General features: G+C 38.5%; 1 long non-coding RNA gene across 1 annotated transcript in view; it reads right to left on the bottom strand.

Moving 5' to 3' along the window:
* Positions 1-1035: 1035 nt before the first annotated feature.
* Positions 1036-24677, bottom strand: part of LOC150049346 (uncharacterized) — a 114784-nt gene continuing 91142 nt past the window's right edge. The window contains exon 3 of the long non-coding RNA XR_016538991.1: positions 1036-2679. This is a non-coding gene — a long non-coding RNA (uncharacterized LOC150049346). The remainder of the gene's footprint in view (positions 2680-24677) is intronic.

The following is a 24677-nucleotide window of genomic DNA, read 5'->3' as shown; positions in this document are numbered from 1 at the left end:
AGACTCCATGAGTGAGCAACAAAAAGATGCTATATTTAGCTTTGTGACCTTGGTCTATGTGACTTACCATCTCCAGTTCCACCCATTTTTTTTTCTCCAAAGGACATAATTTTCTTCTTTTTTGTTAAATAATACTTATTGTGCACATCTATGTATCTATCTCTCATCTGCCTATAGTGTCTATATCTTCTTTATTTATTTGTTGGTTGTTGGGCCTCTATAACCATAGTTGGGCCTTGGCAAAGAGTGCCGTTATAAATATGTGTACACATGTGTTTCTACTGTGTGTTGATTTGCATTCCTTTGTATATATGGCTGGGATCCTATGGAGGTTTTGCTTTTTCTCCCCTGTTATTGCCAGCATTTGCTCTTTTGTTTTCTTGATGATGGCCATTCTGACTGATGTGAGATGGGATCTCAGTGTTGCTTTGAGTCACAATTCCTTTATAGCTTAGAATGTTGAGCATTGCTTCATGTGTTGGCCTTGTCCTCCTTTTGGAGAACTATCCAATGCCTTCATCCATTCTTAAAAAATTAAAAAGAAATTATTGTAAAGATGATGTATAGAGCAGTTACAGTTAGATATGTCAGGCAATGAGTGCATTTCCTTTTGAACAGCGTCACTTCCTCTTTCATCCTCTCCCAGTGTTTTCCTCTCCCAACTCCCCTCCCTCCCAAATTGTAAAGTTCATTTCCAACATAGTCTCTAGTGAGTATCACTGCTAAACTGATTTACCCTTCGCCCCCTCCCATCCTAAATCAGACCCACTTATATACAAGACAAATGGTACAAAGATAAAAAACAGTGACAAGAGGGACTAAACCAACGATAAAGAAAAAAATTTAAAAAAACTGCAAATAGTACAATAGAAAACCTCTTGTTTCCATTTCTTGGAGCTAATTTCAATAAGCATCATTTATATAATCATGTACACATAGCTATTGAGCCCTTGTCATCCTTTCCTAATAATTAGAATGAGTCTATAAACCTACAAGTAAGCTCAATGGATAGCTAATAAAAAGACAAATAATTATACTTGAACATGATTAACTAAGCAGCACTCTAAACATTCACACAGTGAGAACGAAGAAGGAGGATACTCTTATGGGAGGATCACTCATTTGTTTACTGAATTGTTTGTTCTTTGATATCTTAATTGCTTTGGGCTTCTTCGATATCATAGGCATCAATCATCTGTCTGATGAATAGCTTGCAAAGATTTTCTCCCATTCTGTGGGTTGTCTCTTCACTTTGGTTATTGTTTCCTTTGCTGTGCAGAAGCTTTGTAGTGGAATTTAATCCCATCTCGTCATTCGTTTTTGGGTTTTTTTTGGGTTGGTTCTGGGGCTTGAACTTTGGGCCTGAGCACTGTCCCTGAGTTCTTCAGCTCAAGACTAACATTCCACCACTTGAGCTACAGTGCCACTTCCGGTTTTCTGGTAGTAAATTGGAGATGAGTCTCATGGACTTTCATGCCTGGACTGACTTTGAACTGAGACCCTCAGATCTCAGTTTCCACCTGTCTCTTCATTCTTGAAGAGCTACTTTTGGTAGTGAATTGTGTACCACAAGTACTTATTATTTGTGACTCTAGACAAACATACATTTTAATAACTGTTCTTTATGTGCATTTGAAATGTAGAAGATTCAGAGAGTCTGTTCTAATGCTCTTTCCTAGCTTCTGTTGGCTGCCAGTGCCTCTTGGCTTATAAGTGATGTTCTTTCTTTGTCTTCATAATACCTTTCCCTCTGTGTGCCTGTCTCTGTTCGAATTTTTCTTTGAATGTGGATACCAGTTGACCTCACTTCAATTTTATTACATTATAAAGACCCTATGTCTAGATCCTGTCCTGAGGTATTACCAGAGCTGATGACTCTAATATATCTTTTTTTCCCCCAAGAGGAAACAACTTAACCCACAGCATTATGATTCTAACAATTGTACATTTTATAATAGGAATGCGACCCTGGCATTTAGCCACTGACCACTTTAATCTGTACTCACTGATTCATGTGTGTCCCATCCTTCTTGGTGTCTGGAGGACAAAAACATTGAGAAATATCTTGTGTGGATCCTCACAGCACAGAGAAGAGTGCTCGCTTGGCAGGGGTTTTGTTGAATGACATCATCTCCTTCCTGCATAGGAGGAAGGGCTTTGTCACTTCAGGTTTAGGTGACACAGATTACATCTGTGAACTTGTCTTTTCTCCTCTTGAGCCAAACCAACCCTGGACTTTTATTTTTTAAAACAATCCATTATTTTGGGCCCAGAATTTGGCCATGCTCGTCTGGCATGTACACATACACAGAAAAAAAAACTGGAAATAGTGCTGTGGTTCAAGTGGTAGAGCTCTAGCCTTGAGAAAGCCCACAGACAGCACCTAGGCCCTGAGGTCAAGCCCCAGGACTGGCAAAAATCAAACAAAACTAAAAATCCATTATTTTTAAGTTCAATTTTTATTTTACTATCAGTTAAAAAGGAATGAGGAGGACACATTCAACTAGAAGGTGTGTATATAGTACAGGACCCTTCCATGAGAAAGGGTGATGAGAACAGCCATCAGTCTGTCCACGAGGTGGTGACTCCAAAATACATCTCTCCCTCTTCGCAAGCACATTGGTGGATTGGACTTTGAGAAGAATGTTCTGCAGACACTGAATGCGATCTGCATCTTTGCTGTGAAGGAAATAGGAATTCTGAATATATTATACTTATCATACCAAGCTCAACAAGACTAGGTCAAAGGCATAAGGAAAGTCCCAGGTCATGTCTGTAGTTTTCCAGAAGACTCACCATACACACTGGCAACTCTGGCAACCTTTGTCCTTGCTACTATACCAAGAAATCTTTTTTTTTTTTTTTTGCCAGACTCAAGGTCTGGGCACTGTCCTTGGACACCAGGTTTTCATGCATGCTAGGCAAGCACTCTTCTACTAGGTCAAACTCCTAGTCTATACCAAGAAATCGTTAAGTCCACATAGATAGGACCTAACCACCAAGTGTCAAATAAAGTTATAAGATGGACAAAGTAAAGCAAGACAACAAATCTCTTTTGACTTCAATTCTCTGGCATTCTTCTCTAAAGAAAGTATATATTGAGTTTCTTCCACAAACTTACAGAATGTGTGTGGTGTGTGTGTGTGATGGGGCTTGGACTCTGGGTCCGGTTGCTGTCCCTGAGCTCTTCAGCTTGAGGCTACCGCCCTACCCTTTCAGCCACAGTGCCACTTTCTAGTGGTTAATTGGAGATAAGAGTCTTGAGTGTCAAGGCTGGTTATGAACTGAGATCCTCAGATCTCAGCCTCCTGAGTAGCTAGGATTACCATCATGAGCGTCTGGCTGTCCCATAATATTTTTACACTTAGAAAATTATAATCATGTGTATGAGTGTTTCTCTTTTCTCCACTTCCTTCCTTCCTTCCTTCTTTCCTTCCTCTTCCTTCCTCTCCCCCTCCTTCCCTTCTGTCCTCTCTCCTTCCTTCCCTCTTTCTTTCTTTCTTTCTTTCTTTCTTTCTTTCTTTCTTTCTTTCTTTCTTCCTTCCTTTCTTCCTTTCTTCCTTTCTTCCTTTCTTCCTTTCTTTCTTTCTTTCTTTCTTTCTTTCTTTCTCTTTCTTTCTTTCTTTCTCTCTTACATACTATGTCTTATCCCTCAGAAATTGAATAGAGTTGAACATCTCCACAGACCAAGACTCAGAATCAGTGACTTGCTTAGAGAGAAAATAAAAGACCTATACTTAAGATGACGTATAATCAGATACTTAGTAGGAGCAATTTAAAGTCAGGTTTTGGATCTACAACTACACAAAAAGCCACAGACATTGAAAGGACACAGAGAGTAGAGAAACAACAGTCAGGCTATCTGCATACACCCCCAGGAGGGCTATGGTTGGACGATGTTAGAGAGGGCTGGAACCTGTTGAGAAGTTCTTTAAGAGTCAAGAGCAAAGCCAGCAAAACCAGGCTCTTTGTAGAGACACGAGCAGAAATATCTCTAGCCCATGACTGTGCACAGGCATTGGCAGTAATAAAGTTCAAGGTACAGGAAGAACTTCTAAAACCTAAGGAGAGAGAGAAAAAGGGTACCAGAATCCTAGGTTTTAGTTGAGCCAACATAAATTGCACAAACTGAAAAATAATAGTGAAAGGAATCTTGACTTTAGGTTGGATCTAGGACTCAAAGATAAATGGGATGCCTTTGTTTTCTACCTTCCCACCCCAAGTCTATACATGTTTGGTAAGATTCCTGGTGCTTGATTGTGGGTAGGACATGTGAATGTAATGGTCAGTCCTTCCCATGATCTGTCATGTAATACTGAAAGGTGGGCCCTCCAATGAGATTCAAAGCAAGAGCAAGGCCATCCTGCTGACCTTCAAGAGGCAGACTGTCATACTGTAGAGAGGGCCACATGGCAGGACACCATGGGTGGCCCTCAGGAGCTGAAAGCAGGCCCCAGATCACAGCCACCAAGAAATCAAAAACTTAAGCCCTACATCAACAAGAAGCTGAATTCTGCCTCAAACCAAGCATCTTGGAAGAAGACCATACCCTTGGATAAAATCACAGTACTGGCTCTCACTTCGCATCTATGTGCGTCTCTGAGAAAAGGACTATACAGGAATGTGCCAAACATTCTGACCTATGGGGTGTGTCAGGTAGTAAATTCATCCTCGAGTTTTCAGCTGTTAAATGTGTGATAATTTGTTAAGTCGCACTAGGAAATGAGTACCAAGGAGTTTCAGTTATCATGGATAACATTTCTCAGGTTATATTTGGACACAAGACTTCATAGGATAGCTAAGATTGAACTCTTATTTCAGAGACTTCCACACTTCACTCATCATTTTGTTTTTTAAGGAACCGTGAAGCTGAACATCGAAAGCAGAGCAATAAGAAACATGGCCCAGCATTGAGCATGGCAACTTTTGCTTTAACTATTATTTTGCTTTACCTATCATTTGCTTGCTTCATTTGCATTGTCTCTAAGTGAAGTACCTCACTCCTAACCTTTGCTACAGATTGTTTTTCATGGAAAACTGAGAGCTAGGGTTTAAGGAGAGGAAATCTACTGAGGATGAAATAGTAAGGAAGACTGGGCACATATGTGTCAAGTGTTTTGAAGTGTTTAGTCTTGCTTGCCAAGACCTTAGGGCAGACTGGACATCGAGTTGTGGGGGAAGGGGAAGGCCATTTGAAACATTGTTCCTTGGAATTTTATCCATTTTCTAGTCTGGATTCACTAGAAAGCCACTAAAGCTCTTAAAGCTTCTGTGTTCAGACCAGGAGGGAATCAGTGGAGAGTCAGCCAAAGGTTTAATCTAAAATCGTGGTAAAATATATTCACAAGACATGGTCCAACACTTTTTTGTTTTCAAAATGTCAGTGACTTTCATGACATCCACATAGAGTATATGAATGTTTGTCTGGTCTACAATCTTAGGTAATTTAATCATCTTGTCAGAGCTCAGTATTTTCTTTTAACTGGGAAATGGAGGATGATGGTGTTTACTTAGGTGATTCCCAAGATACTGGAGAAAATAATAGTGGGTGAATGGGTAGGAAAAGTGGGTTGGTGATGCAGAAAGGGCTGTGGGAAGTTGAAAGAAACTAGTATGTGCTTTGAATTTTGTGTTTTGAGTGGAAGGAACCACAATGAGTAAATGAAGAGGTTTGGTCTATGTAGGATATAGTGCAAACATAAAAAAGAAATTAAAAAGAGGAGTTGAGGGCTGGGAGTTTAGCCGAGTGGCAGAGTGCTTGCCTAGCATGCATGAAGACCCAGGTTTGAGTCCTCAGTACCACCTACATAGAAAAAATGCCAGATGTGGTGCTGTGGCTCAAGTGGTAGAGCTCTAGCCTTGAGAAAGACCAAGCACAGTGCTTAAGCCCTGAGTTCAAGGGCCAGGACTGGCAAAAAAAAAAGAGGAGTTGGTCATTGTAGAATAACATCATTGTAGAGTAACAACAAGCTGTGACTGAGCAACTTGCGGACAGGAAGCCAGCTTCCTCCAGGTAACAACCATTTTTATCTGGTGGAAGACAGTGCTGGCAGAGATGAGGAAGGCTCGCTGAGAACTTGAAAAGGAAGGAATTGCTGCAATCAGTAAATATTTTGGTGACAGTGTCCCTGATATGGATCTTTGTAAGGAAGGAAAGGTGAAGAAGTCTGGGTCACAGCCTTAGAGAATTACTCATTTTTTTTTAAAGGAAAACGAGACTGGTATACAGAGATCTTCAGGGAGAATTAGAAATGTGGAATAAGTGTGTGGTAAAATAAGTTTGAGGCAGCAGTACAGGAACTATTTTCTAAACAGACCATGAAAATAAATTAAGGAGAAAATTGAAGAATTAAATGTACCTAATTTTATTGTAGGCTGACAGCTGCACAGTTAACCTATTTTAATTAAGAGCATTTTCATTAGTATACATTTGTTGTACGAGGAATGTTTCATTATGCCTTTCCATACAAATACACAATGCACTCTGATCAGCCTCCTTCCTCTGTCTTGCAATATTATTTTCCTATCTCCTTCTTAAAGCAATTTCAACAGGCTTCTTTGTTCTGCTTTCATTTATGCATATAAAGTACATGGGCCAGGGCTCAGAATGTGGCTTAGTGCTTGCCTACTATGCATGAAGCCCTGGGTTCTATTCCTCAGTACCACGTAAACAGAAAAAGCTAAAAGTGGCACTGTGGCTCAAGCGGTAGAGCACTAGCCTTGAGAAAAAGAAGCTCAGATACAGTGCCCAGGCCTGGAGTTCAAGCCCCAGGACTGGCAAAAAAAATAGATTAGAACCTAAGAAGGAAGAAATTTGTCAAGAGAAAACATGAAAAATCTCTTTGGGAAAGAGACAATAAAGGTATAAGTAGAAGATTCTTCATGAATAACCTTGGGCAGTATTGACGCTGAAATTTGTGAGAAAAATAGAGCTAAATATAAAAAAGGATGGGGGTGTGATGAATCAGAAGTTAGAGTAATTTAGGTCATTCAGATGCACAATGGTGTCCAAATGATTCAGAAATCGTAGGAAATGACTTACAAGAGCTGATACTAAACTTTGTGTGGGAAGTAATTTTGCAAGAAACAATTGTTTGTAACTCTTGCATGATGCATCATGTAAAATTAGAAAATCAGAAAGATTGGACTATTTATAGATTTGTTTGAGCTCTTTTGAAGTGGAGCATACTTTCAGTTGCATTTTCATTCATTCATTTCTTCACTCATTTCTTCACAGGGCAGTACTTGCAAATATTAGAACCAGAATTTAGCTCTTGTTAGAAATGGAAAAAAATATGACTTGTGTTTGTTCTCATCCTTATTTAGATTCTTAGAAAATAAAAAAATTCATTTTAAACTTTAAATGGAAAAAATGATAAGATTGTAACACTTAAGAGTATAAAACAAAAGCCACAGGGCTAGGTAAAAATAAAAGCATAATTCTGTGGCAGATTTTGGCATTCAAGATAGATTGTCATGGATAATATTTTACCCCACCTCCTGACACACGAGAGAACCATTTTTTCATGCATCTGTATCTCTTTTCCTTCTCTAAATGAGCAGTGACCACTATGCACAGAAATTAGGAAGTCCACTGACCGAGGTAGTAGAGACCAGGTACCATGGTTGCCTCTTAGGGAGAGAACCACTGGGTGCCAAAAGGGTGTGAAGCATAATGTTGTAAGTCAAAAAAAAAGTGCCAAGAATTGAAGACATAAGACATTTTCATCTCTGGGGCCAACTCCAAGCAAATTCTCCTTTTTAACTCACACTGATGGAGACCAGATGTGATGCCACTGTGGTATATGTGCAATTAGTTCTGCCTACTTCTATTCTCAATACACATGTGTATTACACATGTATATTTAGCTAAAGATGGCCCATATTTTGCCAAGTTCTCCTCCATCATATTTTTTCCCCTAGTAGACTAGAGGATAACTGGAAGAACTTGGGAATGAGGCCAAGGGATGATAAATGAACAGAATCAGGCCAATATAGAGGTAAGGGAGATGTCATGCTTTTAATAAGCATGGTGAGTAACATTGTTTCAGCTTTGCTTTTGTGTTTTGAATGAGGATATTGTGTCAGGGAGACCAATGAAGCTGAGCTGTATGAGAAATGAAAGGTTAGAGAAGAGAAACAGCTGCTCAAAGCCAACTTGCTCCCAAGACTGGTCTTTCAGGACGATCCCAGACTTTCAATCTCATGAAGAGAACAGTACATACAAGTGAGTGTGATAAAACAATTAAAAGCCATAGAGGGCCAGACATTGAAGTTTAGAGAAAAATAATGTCCTTGGTGCGTAGCAAGTCACACAATGTTCATATATCACTGTGGTCTTTTCATTTGTGTAGGTATGTATTCAGTGTTCCATCAAGACATAGGAAAAAATCCTCAAATTTAGGAGCATGTAAAGGAAGACTGTATTTCAAGTTCGGCTAGAGTGATTGGCCCGGAAACACCATGGATGAATTGATCTCCAGGACTTTACACAGGCTTTCTCTTCTGGAAAGAGTATTTGTTTACATCCTTCCTTTGCCTGACTGTTGGTTACCTTTCTCATGTTGGTCTAGGCATTTTTCCTAGAAAGCCTTCTGTGACTCTCTGACTGAATTAGATATTTAGTGTTTGAACACATATGGCTCTTATTGCACACGCTATAATCTTGCTATTTCCTTGGAAACCAGAAAACTGTTTGGTTCACTATTGTAACCTAATACCAAACAGAGCTCTTCCTACTCTAAAGTATTTTAGATTTGTGAGACCTAAGAGTTAGATGAAGGTGCCTGGAAGAATGATTGCTCAAGAACAAAGCTACATTAAGAAATTTGGTTGTACTACCTGACGTATGAAATGGTAATCCCTCTGTACAACACCTTAATAACAACAGAAAATTTATACTGAAAAAAGAAACTTGGTTGTGCTCTGAGGTTCTAACTCAGTGTAAGGGAGAGGTCTTAAAAATCCCAAAGTATAGTAATAATGTCCACTGCTAATTAATCATAGGAAAAAAAATGAAAGAAAGGCAACTGATTAAAAGTATATTTTATACCAGGATTCTAGAACCTAAGGGGCACCATTAAATTCCACTGGCACTTCATTGTTCCATTATGCGCTTTGACATTTTATGGCTCTTGTTTTACTTATAAAATGCTTGTTTGGGATATTTGAGAGATGGAGATTATAGTATGGACTGTGGTCTTCAAAGTTCTATCCTTTCATATGTATTTTAACATATTAGTACATATTATATGTTGTTATATAGTTTATAATATTATGTTATTTATAATATATACAGTGAATAATATATAACAAATTATATAAAGTATATAGCAAATCATTATACAAAATATGTATAATATACATAACTAATTTCTTTTTTATTTCTTTATTTTTATTTTTAAAATTTTATCATCAGGGTGATGTATAGAGGGTTACAGTTACATTCATAAGGTAGTGAGTGCATTATTTCTTGAACATTGTTACCCTTTCCCATGTTTTTCTCCCACTTTCTCTCCCCCTACCCTTTCCCAAGTTGTAAAGTTCATTCCCAACATATTGTCTTGTGAATATTGGTGTTACACTGGTGTTTTAATATTCATGTCTCAGGAGATCTAGGCAGGGTGCCATTGTTTCTATCTATATCAAATGACTGGTGAGATGTAACTTTGGTTTTAATTTTCAGAGGACTTATAATCTGGTCGAGCAAGTTTTGTAGGCAGCAAAATTTAAACAGTCATGATTTCCTAAGGGATATTCTCTTCAAAAAGGCTCTTACTCACGTGGCATAGGACCCTTGAATGAGACATAAATTTGACATGCCCTTCAGATGACAACCAGAAGCACAGCACAGTTGGTAGAAACAATAGCCCATAAAGACTCAGCAATACTGGAATCTGCTGGCCTTGACACAGCTCAGGAAACCCCAAGGAAGCTCAGCTGCAAGTGGAGGCAGCCTACTGTATTGGTCCCTACAGAAGAATGCAGGAATTGTAAACTTTACTGCGCCACTCCACATATAACAGGAAACATTAGGAGATTAAATAAAGTCACTCTCAACTACAACCTGTGGTGAAATAGCTGAGATCACCTTGCCTAGGACTAGTGTCAGGTTGACTTTTCTCCTTATTTTTTGGTGGTACTCAAGAGAAGATACATGAAGTTTTTAAAAAAGGAAGTAGATTGTCACATATTGTAAAATGTGAAAAGTCAGTTGATATGGATGAACGTAACAATTTAAAATATCAATTCAGCAAGCCAACAATATGGACAAGTTAACTTTGAATTTTAAAATAATTTTATTTGGGGGAGGGGTTGGAACTGGGGCTTGAATTCAGGGCCTGGGTGCCATCCTGAGCATTTTTACTCAAGGCTGGTACTCTCTCACTTGAGCCACAGCTCTGCGTCTAGCTTTTTTTGTGGTTAATTGGAAGTAAGAATCATACAGACTTGATTGTTGAAAAGGGTAACATTTATCAAGGTGCATTATCTTCACAAACTGCTTTGTTAATGGAAACTCTTTTGAACAGCTACTTAAAGGTAATAAAGATACACTGAAAGAAAAAAAAAATCTCATAGACTTTTCTGCCAAGGCTGGCTTTGAACAGCAATCCTCAGATCTTAGCCTCCTGAGTAGCTAGGATTACAGGCCTGTGCCCTTGGTGCTCATTTGCACCTTAAAAAAATTAAATTAACTTCAAAAGTACTTTGAAAGGAGGCAATATAAGAAATAAGAAGTAAATAGAGATATGTTTAACTTTTCTCCAAATGGATAAACTTTGCAATGCTGAGCAGAGCCTTATGTCCAGTGTACATTTTTAAATACTCAGTGAATGAATGATTAGAATCATTGTTTTAGACACACAGTGTGAGCTCAGGACCATCAGTGGACAGTGATGATTTCAAAATCTCTGGGAAAGGGAGCTTCTTATTCCACTTCTAAATTTAATCAGTGAGTCAGAAGTCTGTAGCCTCTGTAGAGCTCTGTTTAGGGACGACGGCTGCTGGAACCTGTATCTGTCATGAAGATAATATCACAGGCTTTTTGAAGAAGTATCAGTATTTTTTGATGGGTAGAGAGATTTCTGGGCAATTTTTCCTTGTGATTTTTCTCTGGAGAAAAAGGTGACTAAGAGACCACCTGTATTATTGAGCCTTGCAACATGAAACACATGGACCCTGGTATAGCAGTGTGGCAGAGTGTAAGGCTCTGTTTGCGGACAGGATTTCTTACCCTGAGTGGAACAAGTCAGGAGTGGTATTTGAGTGTGTCATGGCCAAAGACACAATCTGACACCACAGGGTTTGTATGGACTCAGGTTATCATTGTCAGGGTAATAGTCTTGAGATACAGATAGAGCTTAGTCAACTGTGTTGTTCTAACAAAATAAGAGTAATGGAATGTTATACATGGAAGAGGATTTTATTTTTCACAGTTCTAGAGGCCAGCAAGTTTGTGTTCAAGGTGCCATGGAGTCAGTGTCTGGTGGCATTGCCCTTGTTGTATGGACCTTTCCTGCCACTTTTTCATAGGGAAAAGGGGAGTAAAATGGAAATAATGCTATGCTCTCATAGGACAGAAGAGATGGAAGGGCAGAAAAGTCCTACAGGTTCCTGCCTCCTTTGAAAAAGGTATTAAGCCATTCACTCATGAAATTATCAGGACTTTCACTTCTCAACAATCCTGTCTCTTTAGATCACAGTTGAGTGGGATAAATTTCAGCATAAATTTTGGAGATATTTTATTGAAAGGACTAGAGAGGTAATTAGATTACGGTAGTTACTGTCATGACCTTTTATTTATAATTGGGATTTTTTTTTGGTGTGTGTCTGTGTGTGTTGATTGTGGGGACTGATCTTAGGGATTGGGCACACTGCCTTTTAGTCTTTTTGCTCAAGGTTAGTGTTTTACCATTTTAATCCATACCTCCACTTTCAGTTTTCTGGTGTTTAATTGAAGATAAGAGTGTCACTGGACTTTCCTGCCTGGGTTGACTTTGAACCTCAGTCCTCCGATCTCAGCCTCCTGGGTAGCCAGGATTAATGGCGTGAGCCCTGGTGCTCCGTTACAGCTGGCAGCTGGATCTTTTCTTTTTTTTTTTTTTACAGCTGGGATTTTTGACAAATCATATATAAGCATTCTGGGCTTCAGGTTTCTGCCCCGAATATCAAGTGTTTTGATGCAGTTTCTTCTAGAACTAGAGAGCTCTCTTGGGTAACAGAAGTAGAAACGACTTGTTCAAGTATTCCCCAGGCAATAGGTTGGCTTACCTAATCTCTGATACCAGAAACCACATTCACTACTTTAATGTCAGATTGAGCAGCCTGATTTTGCTTTGTGCATTTCATGTTAGTACTATTATGCTATTAAAATAATTTCTTAAGTTTTTTAATTTAACATAGCTGTTTGTAAATGGTTTCCTTGGGCCTTGTACACATTTTGCAAAAGGTAGACTGGCTGAAGATATGCCTGGTAGTGATCCAGAGCAGACTGGAAAATATAGCTGTTATTAAATGACAGTACGTGCAAATCCAGAGATAGAAAAAAAATCACCAGTAGAAATGAGGTTTATACTCATGAGAGACAACCAGCAATGAGAAAAATGTGTTTATTGAAATAATCTTGGGCTCCACATCAAAAAATTTAGACCAGTGCAAGGACTTTTTCTCCTATGATCTTTATACTGTCACAAAGCACCAACTGTGATTAAACTCCTCTAACAGCGTGCAACAAAAATCTTAGGGGATTTAGAAGTTACTTGACACCAGGTATGGGTAGAGGAAAAGTGAAACTGAGCTGCCTGATCAAGTGTTATGGAGAGGTATTTCAGTTAGCAAATACCTCAAGAAGGAAAATAGTTCATTATGAGGTTAATGTGGCAGGTTAGACAGAGAGATGATTTTAATTTTGTAAATATTGGTCTTGAGGTTGCACCATGGCCTGTGTTTGAGGACACTGGAAATATGGGGACAGTAGCCTAGTTCTTCTCAAAGTACAATGAGTGCAAACTCTTAGAAAGGAAAATGCAGTCTTGGGTAGAATGCCAGTACCCAGGGGGCTAATTTTTAAAAAGTCTGAGAAAGAAGCACAAAAGCATTTTTTGGTAGTGGAAGGAACCAACTATCTCAGGAACTAAAGGAAAGTCTTGAAGGAAAAATTTTCGTGAGTGGTCACAGAGGTCAGCATGAAGTGAATTCAGAGGGAAGACTGCAGTTTTCAAAAAGATTGATGATCAAGATGGATAATTTTTTAAAGCAAAGACATTAAGAATAGAGAAACCAGTAGCAAAGAAAAATACTGAAATTGTAGCAAAGCAAAAGGGGGAAAGACTAGGAAAAATATCCCAATGGAGAGAGTACAGGATGGATTTATTCATCAGTTCTGTTTTCCATATGGAATGCCTGATTATTTTCCCTTTTCAAATGGCTTAAATTTTTTTTTATAGATCTAGGATTAGTTTTATTTCATGATATGTATTCAGATATAACTTTTTTTTGGTGTTGAGTAGGTTTGCATTACTTATCTTTCATAGATTTAGTGGGGGAAAGTCTTTGTCATTGTTGCTCATTGTTGCCTAAGCAAGTCTGACAGTGAAAAAGTCATGCATGTTAAATGTAATTGGTCCTTCTTGCTAGCTGAAGGTAAATATTAACTGTAATTTTAACTATTAAATAGTGAAAACTTTGATGTGCTCAACTGTGGGCATTCGCTGAATATACTAGAATACATTGTGAATCACTTCTGGGCTTCTTTTGCCAGTCTTCTCCTTTGCTTTCAATATGTTACTAAAATGATTTCTTTCTTTCTCGTCCAAACAATGTATCCCTTTTTTGATGTTGTGATTTCTATTTGTTATGCACTAGGAACAAGTTAAGTAATTTTATTATGATGATATAATCAAATATGATGATATTCATTCTGCATAAGATCTGGAAACCTCTATCAATGTGTCCAGTTCACTTTCAGCAAATGGCTATTGTGATTCATAGTGCTTTTTCCTGGTGAATCTTTCTTGTGTTTACCTGGTCTCTACTATAATTTTACTTTTTGTATTACGTACCAGATTTACCCCAAGACCTTGAGCATGCTAAGCATATGTCCTTCACAAGCCAGCATCTTTCCTACTTTTAGATGATTGGGATTTCTAGGTGACCCAAAATCTGTGGTAATATATTTCAAACATGTAGTGGCCTGTAAGTCACTCCTTTGTGGACTTCACTGCATGAAAAGACAAATCTCCTTTGGCACAGGCATGAAATATTCTGCTCACCTCTCTAAAGGTGAAGGGATAATGAATATTTCATCCAATGCTAATTCATTCTGACAGCCTCCCTCAAATCTTGGAGATAAGTGCTTTCCCAGGAGCGAAGTTCTATGCCCCCTACAGACTTGCACAAGTTCACACAGTGTCTCCAAATGACTCAGCCAAATGTTTACGAGGACCAAGCTTCCTCCTAAAAGGAGATCACAGGTTCCACACTAAAAAGTTGAAGAAATTTCTTCAGGACCAAGGAAAAGCAATAGTGAATCATCATACAACTGTGGGGAAAAATAAGAAAGAGAATGAAGAAAAACTCAAGGTCACTTAGGAAAGTGCTAACAGCAAGAATATCATAGAAGGTTTCTCCTAAGGGAGTGCCTTCCTAGGAAGGCATTATTTTTCCTCTGTTTAACATATGAAAAAAGATTCAGTTGAGTGAACCCCTGCAGCTGTTTCAATAAGCACTAGTTAATGAGGTCATTAAGGATTTGTAATGTCATTTGTCTATTGTAAATTGAAAAGAAAAATACCAGTAAATATGCTAATAAAGGAACACTGTAGCCTGTCTTCTTGGTTTAAGTCCTTTGACTTAGTGTCATTCACATGAAAAATCTAAAAGCATGAAAGAGTGAAAAGATCCTGAGCTAGAAGAAGAGGTAGGAATAGTGAGAGAGATATTTAACAATTAAGACAGATAAAGGTGGAAAAACTCTGCTAAAGCTGGTCAGGTGATCCATATATAGCAATAAAGGGAGACATTTTAACTATATGTATCAAATATATGAGTAAGTCGTTAGTACAATTATTTTTAAGAGTATAAGCTCTGAACTCAGAGAATACTGTCTTTAATTTTGTGTTATAAGTTTAGCAGAATACAAAATGGAGTCATTTTTTGGTTTCAGATAGGATTAGAAAAATTTTCACATAACATAAAATTGAACAATCAATACCTTAAACAGCACAGAGAATCTTATATAACAAGAAAAGCAGAGACAGGGGGCCGGGAGTTTGGCCTACTGGTAGAGTGCTTGCCTAGCATGCGCGAAGACCAGGGTTCAATTCTTCAGTACCACCAGAAATGGTGCTGTGACTCATGAGCTAGAGCGCTATCCTTGAGAAAGCTCAAGGACAGTGATCAGGCCCTGAGTTCAAGCCCCAGGACTGGCGGCAAAACAAAAAAGACTAGCAGAGACAGGGTCATTTTGGGGTTGATTAATTCATTGGATTACCAAAGTCATCAAATTCCCAGTTCTTTTTTTTTTTTTTTTTTGCCAGTCCTGGGCTTGAGCTCAGGGCCTGAGCCCTGTCCTTGGACTTTCTCAAGGCTAGAGCTCTACCACTTGAGCCTCAGCACCACTTCTGGCTTTTTTCTATGTATGTGGTACCAAGGAATCGAACCCGGGTCTTCATGCATGCAAGGCAAGCACTTTAACCACTAGGCTAAACTCCCGGCCCATCAAATTCCCAGTTCTTTCCACCTTTCTCTTCTGCCTTTCTCATCCTTTGGCTTTCTTTCATAAACTGACTGTCAGAATAATCTCAAGGAACTGAAGATCGTGAAGGCGACAATATCATAAGTAAAATGATTGGCTCTTATTAAACTTATGATCAGTGAGTAGACTTTTCCCAACAACCTCTCTGGTTGCTTTGAGGTTGTGTTGAAGGAAGACCCTGGCAAGGACAATGGGATTGCCTTGGTGAGGTGTGATAGTATTCTTCTATCACCACAATGCCACAGAAGGACAATATCCCACAGTGTGTGTGTCTGTGGAGGAAGGTGGCAGCTGGGTGGGCATTACTCACAGCACATGATAGCAGAGTAAGGAGGCTGACGTACTCAGAATGAAATCATGAGTAAAGACTATTATAGCTCTAGAGAAAATGTCTAATGACAGGCATGTTATTTAAGAACTGGCAGATCTGCTGCAAAGAAACCTAGACAAAATGATAAAAGATAAAGCTTAGTAATATATTCTGAAAGTTGATGTTCTCTTAAAATTTATATGCTGAAACCTTAACCCTGACGTGACAACTAGAATCAGGAGGTATAGTCTTTGGAAAGTGTTTATATCATAGATCAAGGCCCTCACCAGTGGGGTAAAAGAAGCCTCAGTCATCCCTTTGCCATGTGAGATCAGAGCAGAAGATGGCTTTCCATAGACAAGGAAATGGGCTTTCCCAGATACTAAATCTGCTGCAGCCATCTTATACTCTCAGCCTCCATAAACGAAAGAAACAAATTATCTATTGTTACAATCATCTCTATCTGTGGTGCTTTGTTATAACAGCCCAAGCTAACTTATTTTCATGTTTCAGTAGAGGAAAGTGGTTCACCTGCTGATCTTCCTTGTTCAATCTCAGCAACCATACCATCTCCTGGTGTGGGGAGATGGAGATAGGGAGGCAAGGAGGGAAGGAGAGAGAGACAGAGACAGAGAAAGACAGAGAGACAGACACAGAGACACAGACATAGATGAAGAGACAGGCACAGGCAGAGATAAAGAGATAGGGAGAAAGAGAAGTAAAGAACTCAGGTAGAAGGGTTAGTTTTTTTCCATTTACACCATGTCTTAAGTGCTTTATGTTGGTTTAATCCCTGTTTGATCTCGGTGTCTTAATTTGTTTAGCAACCTTTTTAGAACAGCTTGCCCAGTAGCAATAAATTCAGAGACTACAATGATCTCATGGTAGTTTTCTCCTGAGAGGATTGGTTTACATGGAGGAGAAGCAAGTTGGATGGTACAGTAGAGATCAATTCTTCAATATTTTATGCCAAAGAAGCATATAGAAAGAGAAGTTTAAAGATTGTGCCCAACCATGCCTGAATCCTAGGACATATAATAGTAATTCTACTTAATACTTTATTTGTAAACTGATACTGGTTCATGAACATGGAAAGCAAAGGGACAATTTTAATAAAGCAAGGGCAACCATATTTTAGACTTTTATGAATGTTTTCATTACAATTCATATGATGAACCTCTTTTCATAATCATAAGGTATTACTTTCTAGTAAGGGTATGCTATTCAATGATTTAATTTTCTGATTCCTTCTATAAAATGCTTTTATGCAAATCAGAATGACTTGGCCTTTCTCATATTCAAACTATGGGAAGTTTTATAGTTAGTTACTGCATGTTTTTCTCTAAATACATAGCAATGACAAATACATTATGGAAGAGTTAACCATAGATTAAATGAAGAAACTTCACTATTGGCCGGTGATGGAGGGATTCAGTTATACAGGCATCTAGTAGTAGCTTTGCCTTCTCTTCTGGGAGGGTAAATGTTCAAGGGACTGGGGCTTGACATACTGTTTGAATGTTTCTAGTAGGATGGCTTAAAGTGTACGAATGAAGGTTTTGTGGGCTTTAAGTGGGAAGTAGGCCCCACAAAGCATTCATTTATTGGCATCTATTGAGGTTTTGACAGTTTTAACCTAATCAACAGATTAATACCTTAAAGACTTTATAATATGAAATTATTGGATTGTGTGGCATAGGAAATAGTCCTGAGGGCTTGCCCTGGAAAAATGTATCTTGTCCATTGCACTTTTTGGAATCTCTTTTATTCCTGGCTATCACAAGGTTCTAATCACCATTATATTCTGCCTCTTCTTATGTCCCAAAGTCCCACTGGCTTTGAAATTGTGAGTCAGGGTAAATATTTTCTCTTTGGAAACAACAATATGTTCTGTAGTCTGCAAAGGCCTGAGAGATGGGAAATCACTGCCTAACTAGAATGGATTGATCTCAGTCAATGCTCAGGATTTCAGTTGTGCTCTGGAGCAGTCAAGAATGGGGCAAATAGAGTGAAAATCACTGTGGACCATTCAAACTGCATTGACAAAAAGGCTTGAAAGAATTGATCAGAACTGGAAATAAACTTCCTGGAAGGACAAAACTTAACATTCAAAGAATATAACAAAATTCACATGGCAATACAGCATTTATAATGTCCAGCATAAACTTAAAGTGACTAGAAGGAGCAAAAAAAGTGTCCATAGTCAGAAGACAGAATTTTAAAAACAAAAAGAGAAATGAGAGAGTTAACAAGGGATTGCTATTATGGCAATGCTCATGGAATTAAGCACAGGGATGAATATTAAAAAAGAGAATCTTAGAGGAGAAATGAAAACTATAGGCAAGAATTGAATGGAAATGATTGAACTGAAAAATGCAATGTAAAATGAACACTGACATCAAACTTTGGGATGGTTTTGATTATAAATGTTCTTCAAGTGAGCCTGAAAAAATGGAACAGCAATTGTGAGGGACAAGGGGTTATTTGTGCCCTGCAAGCCTTGTAATCAAGACCAAGAAAACTCAGAAACTAAGAATGCTATTCTCTTAGCCTCTGTTTCCTTCAGAACCATTACTCTCTCTGCAAACATACCTGCCTTACACCACCATGTTTCAGATTTAGTTCTAGTTACAAGCTAAGTAAAATATTTTTTTTAAATCTTAGTTATGATTACTATGAAATAGAATGCAGGACAGGTGTCTATTGTGTAGCCTAGAGCTGTAGGGACCGATTAGTGTTGTTTGGAAGTGATTACCAAAGTTATTCTCTTCCACTTCCTTCCTTCCCTCTCCCCCTCCTTCCCTCCTTCCCTCCCTCCGTGCCTCCCTCCCTTCCTTCCTCCTTTGTTTCTTCATCGCCCCTCCTTTTATGCTTCCATTTTATACCTTTAAAAAATGAAGTTCAGTAAATATAGTACTATTGGTCAACTTGGAAATAAGCTTCTCTTAAAAGTAGAATGAAAGCTGGGTGCTAGTTACTCAAGATGCTGAGAGCAGAGGATTGTAGTTTAAAGGCAACCCAGGTAAGAAAATCCACAAGACTCATCTCTAATTAAGCATCAGAAAGCCCAAGGTGGAGCTGAGGTTCAAGTGGTAAGAACTCTAGTACTGAATACAAAAGCTCAAGAACAATACTCAGGTCCTGCAATCAAGCCCCAGGACCAGCGTACGTGCGTGCGCGCGCACACACACACACACACATACACACACACACACACACACACACACACACACACACACACATACACACACACAGTAGAGAGTGAATTCCTATTCTCTTTTAAAAGTTTAAAAATAATTTATGAACCTGACAAAACCAGAAACAAGTCAGTGTGTATTTCTGTGCCTTAACATGGAGTGTCTATACCTTCATGTCAAATGACCATGCTTTCTTTGGCTCAAGTAGTATATATGGGTAAGAGCAATAAACAAATTAAAGATTATGCAAGTAAGTTCAGCTATTCTGGTTGCAAATTTCTTGAGCCAGCATCTTCCTCTGTACTTTATGTTCTGGGTAGAGAATTGAAAGACACTGCTGTGTGGCATTGGAAACAGTAGGAAAATACCATGTGTGATGAGAGAGAGAGAGAGAGAGAGAGAGAGAGAGAGAGAGAGAGAGAGAGAGAGAGAGAGAGAGAGAGAGAGAGAGAGAGAGAGGGAGAGAGAGAGAGAGAAAGAGGGGGGGAGGGAAGGAGGAGAGGAAGAGAGGGAGAGGAAGAGGCGCAATGAGATGTGAGAAATAACAGATCTGGTGCTGACTTTCCTCTTTATTCTTTTTTTTTTTTGCCAGTCCTGGGCTTGAGCACTGTCCTTGGACTTTCTCAAGGCTAGAGCTCTACCACTTGAGCTTCAGTACCACTTCCGGCTTTTTCTATATATGTGGTACCAAGGAATCGAACCCGGGTCTTCGTGCATGCTAGGCAAGCACTTTAACCACTAGGCCAAACTCACGGCCCCTGAAAATGATTCTTGATTGTAAAGCTATGTAAGAGCAATGTCTGAAAAGGGAAGTGGTTGCTATTAGGTTTTACTTAAGTATCTAATAATAGTAATGGTAGAAGAGGGGCATGATGAACATACAATACCAGCAGGATTTTATATGAATACCAGCAGGTTAGATTAGAAGAGGAGAGTGCCTGTTCTTAAGATCTTGACTGACTGGAATGGCCTGTTGTGATAGTTAGAAGGGAGTTAACACACATCAGTTCATTTTGTAGGCTCAGATGTGCTGATGAGTGGGGTTATAATTTAAAAGAAGGGCAGGACTCAGTCACTTTGAACTCATTGTTTTGCCATACTTACTGTCTGAGATCACTTCCCTTTCTGGGAGTTTTTTGTTTTGTGTATTTCTGTTTTGTATGCTCAGCAGTGCTATGCATTAAGGCTTCATTGGGCACCTCCAGCGATCCTCAACTGTGAACTAACTGTACATTAACAATGTCCCTTTGTGTCTCAGTTTGGAGTCCTCCTGCTTTCCAAATGGAAAGAGTCTTGTCTTCTAATAATATTTAGGAAATCTTTCAAAGGGCTTTATCATCTCATTAAAACTCCTGTAATTAGGGAAATCAGTCAGCCGTCATCTCACTTTGTATGTGCATGTGTGTGTGTGTGTGTGTGTGTATGTGTGTGTTTGTGCATGTGTGTGTGTGTGTGTGTGCGCTCTCCCACCATGCCAATTTGTCCAGTCCCTCATGCATTTGACATGTTCTCAGGAGTTTCTGGCCTGGGGCAGGAATGAGTTGAAGCATGGATTCTTATTAGACTAATAAAATTAGACAGGACAAACCACTTAGAAAAATCCATTAGGAAGCAAATTGAATAAGAAGTGAATCATTGTTCTACAGACATTTTGCTCTTCTTTAGCAGGTATTTAAGACAGTTGACTTGTTTAGTTTAGGTGTCAAAATATTTATTTTTAAGTCAGCTATTCTCTTCATCAAGTTAAACCTACTCACATGTTAATGTAAAATAGGGCTATATTTTCCAAGTAAAAGGATAATATGCAAGTTGCTTTAGATGCTGACTCTTACAGTGGTTCTCACGGTCATGTGTATTTCCACACTTTCAAGTAACCATGATTTTCAAAGCATTCTCAATAACTAAATGGTTAATAATAGGGAAAGGTTTTAAAATCATAGTTAAAAGTTGTGTAGAAAGGATGCTAATTTCACAGAAAAATGTTCTAATAAAATTTTAATTAAAATATTCTATTATGCTGCTAATTTTATGTACAACCAGAATTGTTCTATGTTTATATATCTATATTTCCTTCTACGTATGCATACATCTACATAATTGAGGTATTGACCAAATGTTATAGAATAAAATTACAGTTTTTAATATAGCTCCATATTTTTAAAACCAACCTATTTCCTTCCTTCCTTTTTTCTTCCCTTCCTTCCTTTTCTTCCTCATTCCCTCCCTTGCTTCCTCCTCCTTCCCTTCCCTGCCTCTCTGTCTTCTTCCCTCTCTCCCTTCCTCCCTCTTTCCTTTCTTCCATTTTTCTTCTACTTATTTTTCTTTGATATGTGCTAGTGTACTAGCAAAAAGAAGTTTTTGTAATAATCTATAACCTATTTAACATATGAATCATTTGTTGTAAGCATTCTAAAGCTTCCTTGTCCAACAGAAGAAAAGGGGGAAGCCCCCTGAAATGGTATAAGCTGAGGAAGAAGGAGAACTCAGTGAAAAGACCACACATGGCTCCTTTTCTGCTACTGTATTGGTAGTCCATCGGGTGTCTTTCGTGTAATAGTATACGACATCATGGTTTATCCTAAAACTCCGAGGCAACATTCACTGGACAAATAATTCATTTGTTTTTGTAGCCTTTGGGAAATCTCAGAGCTTCATAAAAAACTCACAGTTCTTATCACAAAATACCCAAATGTTTGAGTTCGACTCCTATATATGGCACAGAGATGGGGATGAGACATGAACCAGGTAGTTTGTATTCAGATACTCATAGATGAATTTGTAGGTGCAGTGTCAGCAAAGCCTGACATTATTGGGTTTAACTGGAGGAACGTTTCCACGAAGTTTGAAGAGCAGTTACTAGAAGGTCAGTTGGGGTGGCCCTGCGTATAACATTTTCCGTATTTGCATTGCTTTGGCTTTGCCACTTTGAGTATTGGCATGGGAACCTGTTCTTTGTGGTTTAAGAGCTTTTTTAGTTGCTTATTTCTCAACTTAAGCAATAATCCTCTTTTGCTGACAGCTCTTTAGTTACTGTAGAAATGATTATGTTGTTATAAACACAGCTTTAGGAGTTCAGGTTAGAGGGAGAGGATCAGAGGGTGTTCAGAAGAAAAAAAAATAGCTCATGTTTCCACCCAAACACACCCACCTAAGTACTCACAGTAGACTCAGAGCAGGTTTCCCGTTCCAAGTTCTTTATGTGGAATCAGATGCTTTTAATACATATTTGAAAGGGTTCCATTTAACCTCTAAAAATAAACAAACCACAATTCTGCTTCCATTTTCCCCCCAATTTAATCATTTGTTCCAATTTTCCTACCTTTGAAATCAGAGGAATCGGCTTCTTTTTTACCCGTGCCTTAATTGTTTGGCATGATTCTGATTTCAGAAGTGAATGCTTGATTTCTTCAATCTTCCCTTATTTTTCTATCTTAATCTCATCTTTGTATGTTTTCTATCATTTAGTTTCTCTTCTGATTTGGATCACTTTCCTTTAAAGCTTTCTCTCTTGTCAACTTTTTTTTCCCTTCCTTCCTTTCTTCCTTCCTTCCTTTCTTTCTTTCTTTTTTTTTTGTAAATCTCACTTGCTCTCCTTGTTTCGTTTGTACTCTTGATCCAAATGTTTCCACCTGGGTTGCATTTTATACTTTGAACTCAGTAATAAGATTTTGTTGAAGCATGTCTCAAATCTCATCTTTTAAGACTATTCTGACACACCCTCTCCCCCCTCCCTTCTTCTCTCCTCCCTTCTCTCTTTGTGGGTCTTGGGGTTTGAACTCTGGGCCTGGTGTGCCATCCCCAAGCTCTTCAGCTCAAAGCTACTGCCCTACTTCTGAGCCACAGTCCCATTTCCCATTTTCTAGTGATTAATTGGAGATGAGTCTCACATTCTTTAGTGCCCCGGCTGGCTTTGAAACACCATCCTCAGATTTCAGCCTCCTGAGTAGCTAGGATTACAAGCGTGAGCCACTGGGCCCAGCTTGCTTCTCATTTTAATCTACCTGCTTCCCTGACATTATTTTGGGTTGTTTTCTTCTTTTATGGTTCCCCAAGAATATTGACAAAGCAGAATAGCCTTGGAGATGACAGTTGTATAGGTTCAAATCTCAGCTCTGCCATAGTATAAACCTATGCAGATTCTGTGGTATTTGAAACCCTTTATCTGTAAAATAGGAATAATAACCACCACCTCACAAATGTATTAGTTTCTAAGACAAAAATACCTGATCAAAACAACCTAAGGGAGGATGTATTTATTTTGGTTCATGGTTTCAGAGGTTTGCTTTGCTACGGTGGTTAAGGTGTGGCAGAGTAGAGTATCTCTCACCTCATGATGGCCAGAAAACTGACAGAAGAAGAGGCAGGCAAAGTACATTTTGCTAGGACATTCCTCCAGTCACCTGCATTCTTCTACTTCCTGCTCCTTACCACATTCCAATAGTATTATCCTATTATGAATCCATCAGAGATTCATGAATTGATTGATTATGCTAGAGCCCTGAGGATACAGTCACTTAATTCCCAAAAGTCGCTTGGCTGCTTGCTAATCAAGTCCCCAATATATGAAGTTGTTGGGAGTGTTCTATTTTTATACCATAGCAATATTTTTAGAATAATTTTATGATGGTATAGAGTATGAACTTTTAGTCACATTAAATGTTTAATGTTACATGTATTTTCTCTGTCTTTAGAATATTTTGGCACTGTTTTGCTTATAAAGAGATGATCAGAAATCAGAGTGATGTTTAATTAATTTCTGATTTCCATAAGAAAAATGCCTTTTGTAACTTAGTTCTTTGTTTTTGGAGACCCCTATCAGGTACATATTCATTTTTAAGTTAAAACTATGAAGTATAAAAACAAAACTATATTATAATTAAGAAATCATACATATGCATAATATCATCTATACATAGGTTGAGCATACATATCTTGAGCAGTTCAAAGCCAGCCCAGGCAGCAAAAGTGCATGAGACTCTTATTTCCCATAAACCACCGAAAAGCTGGAAGTACAGCTGTGGATCAAGTGATAGAGTGCCAGCCTTGAGCACAAAAACTCAGAGACAGCCAGAGGTAAGGCCAGTCCTAGGATTAGCACACACAGATGAAATTATATCTTAGATTTAGTCAACACTGTCTAGGTTTCTTCACTCCTGTCATTTATATCTCCATTGCCAGACATATTGGGAATGAATTTCATGAATACTATCCTAAAGTTACTCTTGATGACTTTTACTTGTTTTTATTTGTACTATGTACGTAGATACCATAAAATAGAAAATATTTCTCTGCATATCTTTTTTGCCAGTCCTGAGGTTTGAACTCAGGACCTCAGCACTGTCCCTGAGCTTCTTTTGCTCAAGGCGAGCACTCTACCATTTGAGTCACAGTGCCACTTCTGGCTTTTTCTGTTTAT

The sequence above is a fragment of the Megascapheus bottae genome, chromosome 20, assembly GCF_031878675.1.
Source record: "Megascapheus bottae isolate mThoBot1 chromosome 20, mThoBot2.hap1, whole genome shotgun sequence".
Taxonomy (NCBI): Eukaryota; Metazoa; Chordata; class Mammalia; order Rodentia; family Geomyidae; genus Megascapheus; species Megascapheus bottae.
Note: the sequence above shows the minus strand (reverse complement) of the source record. Positions and strands in the feature narration are given on the sequence as shown.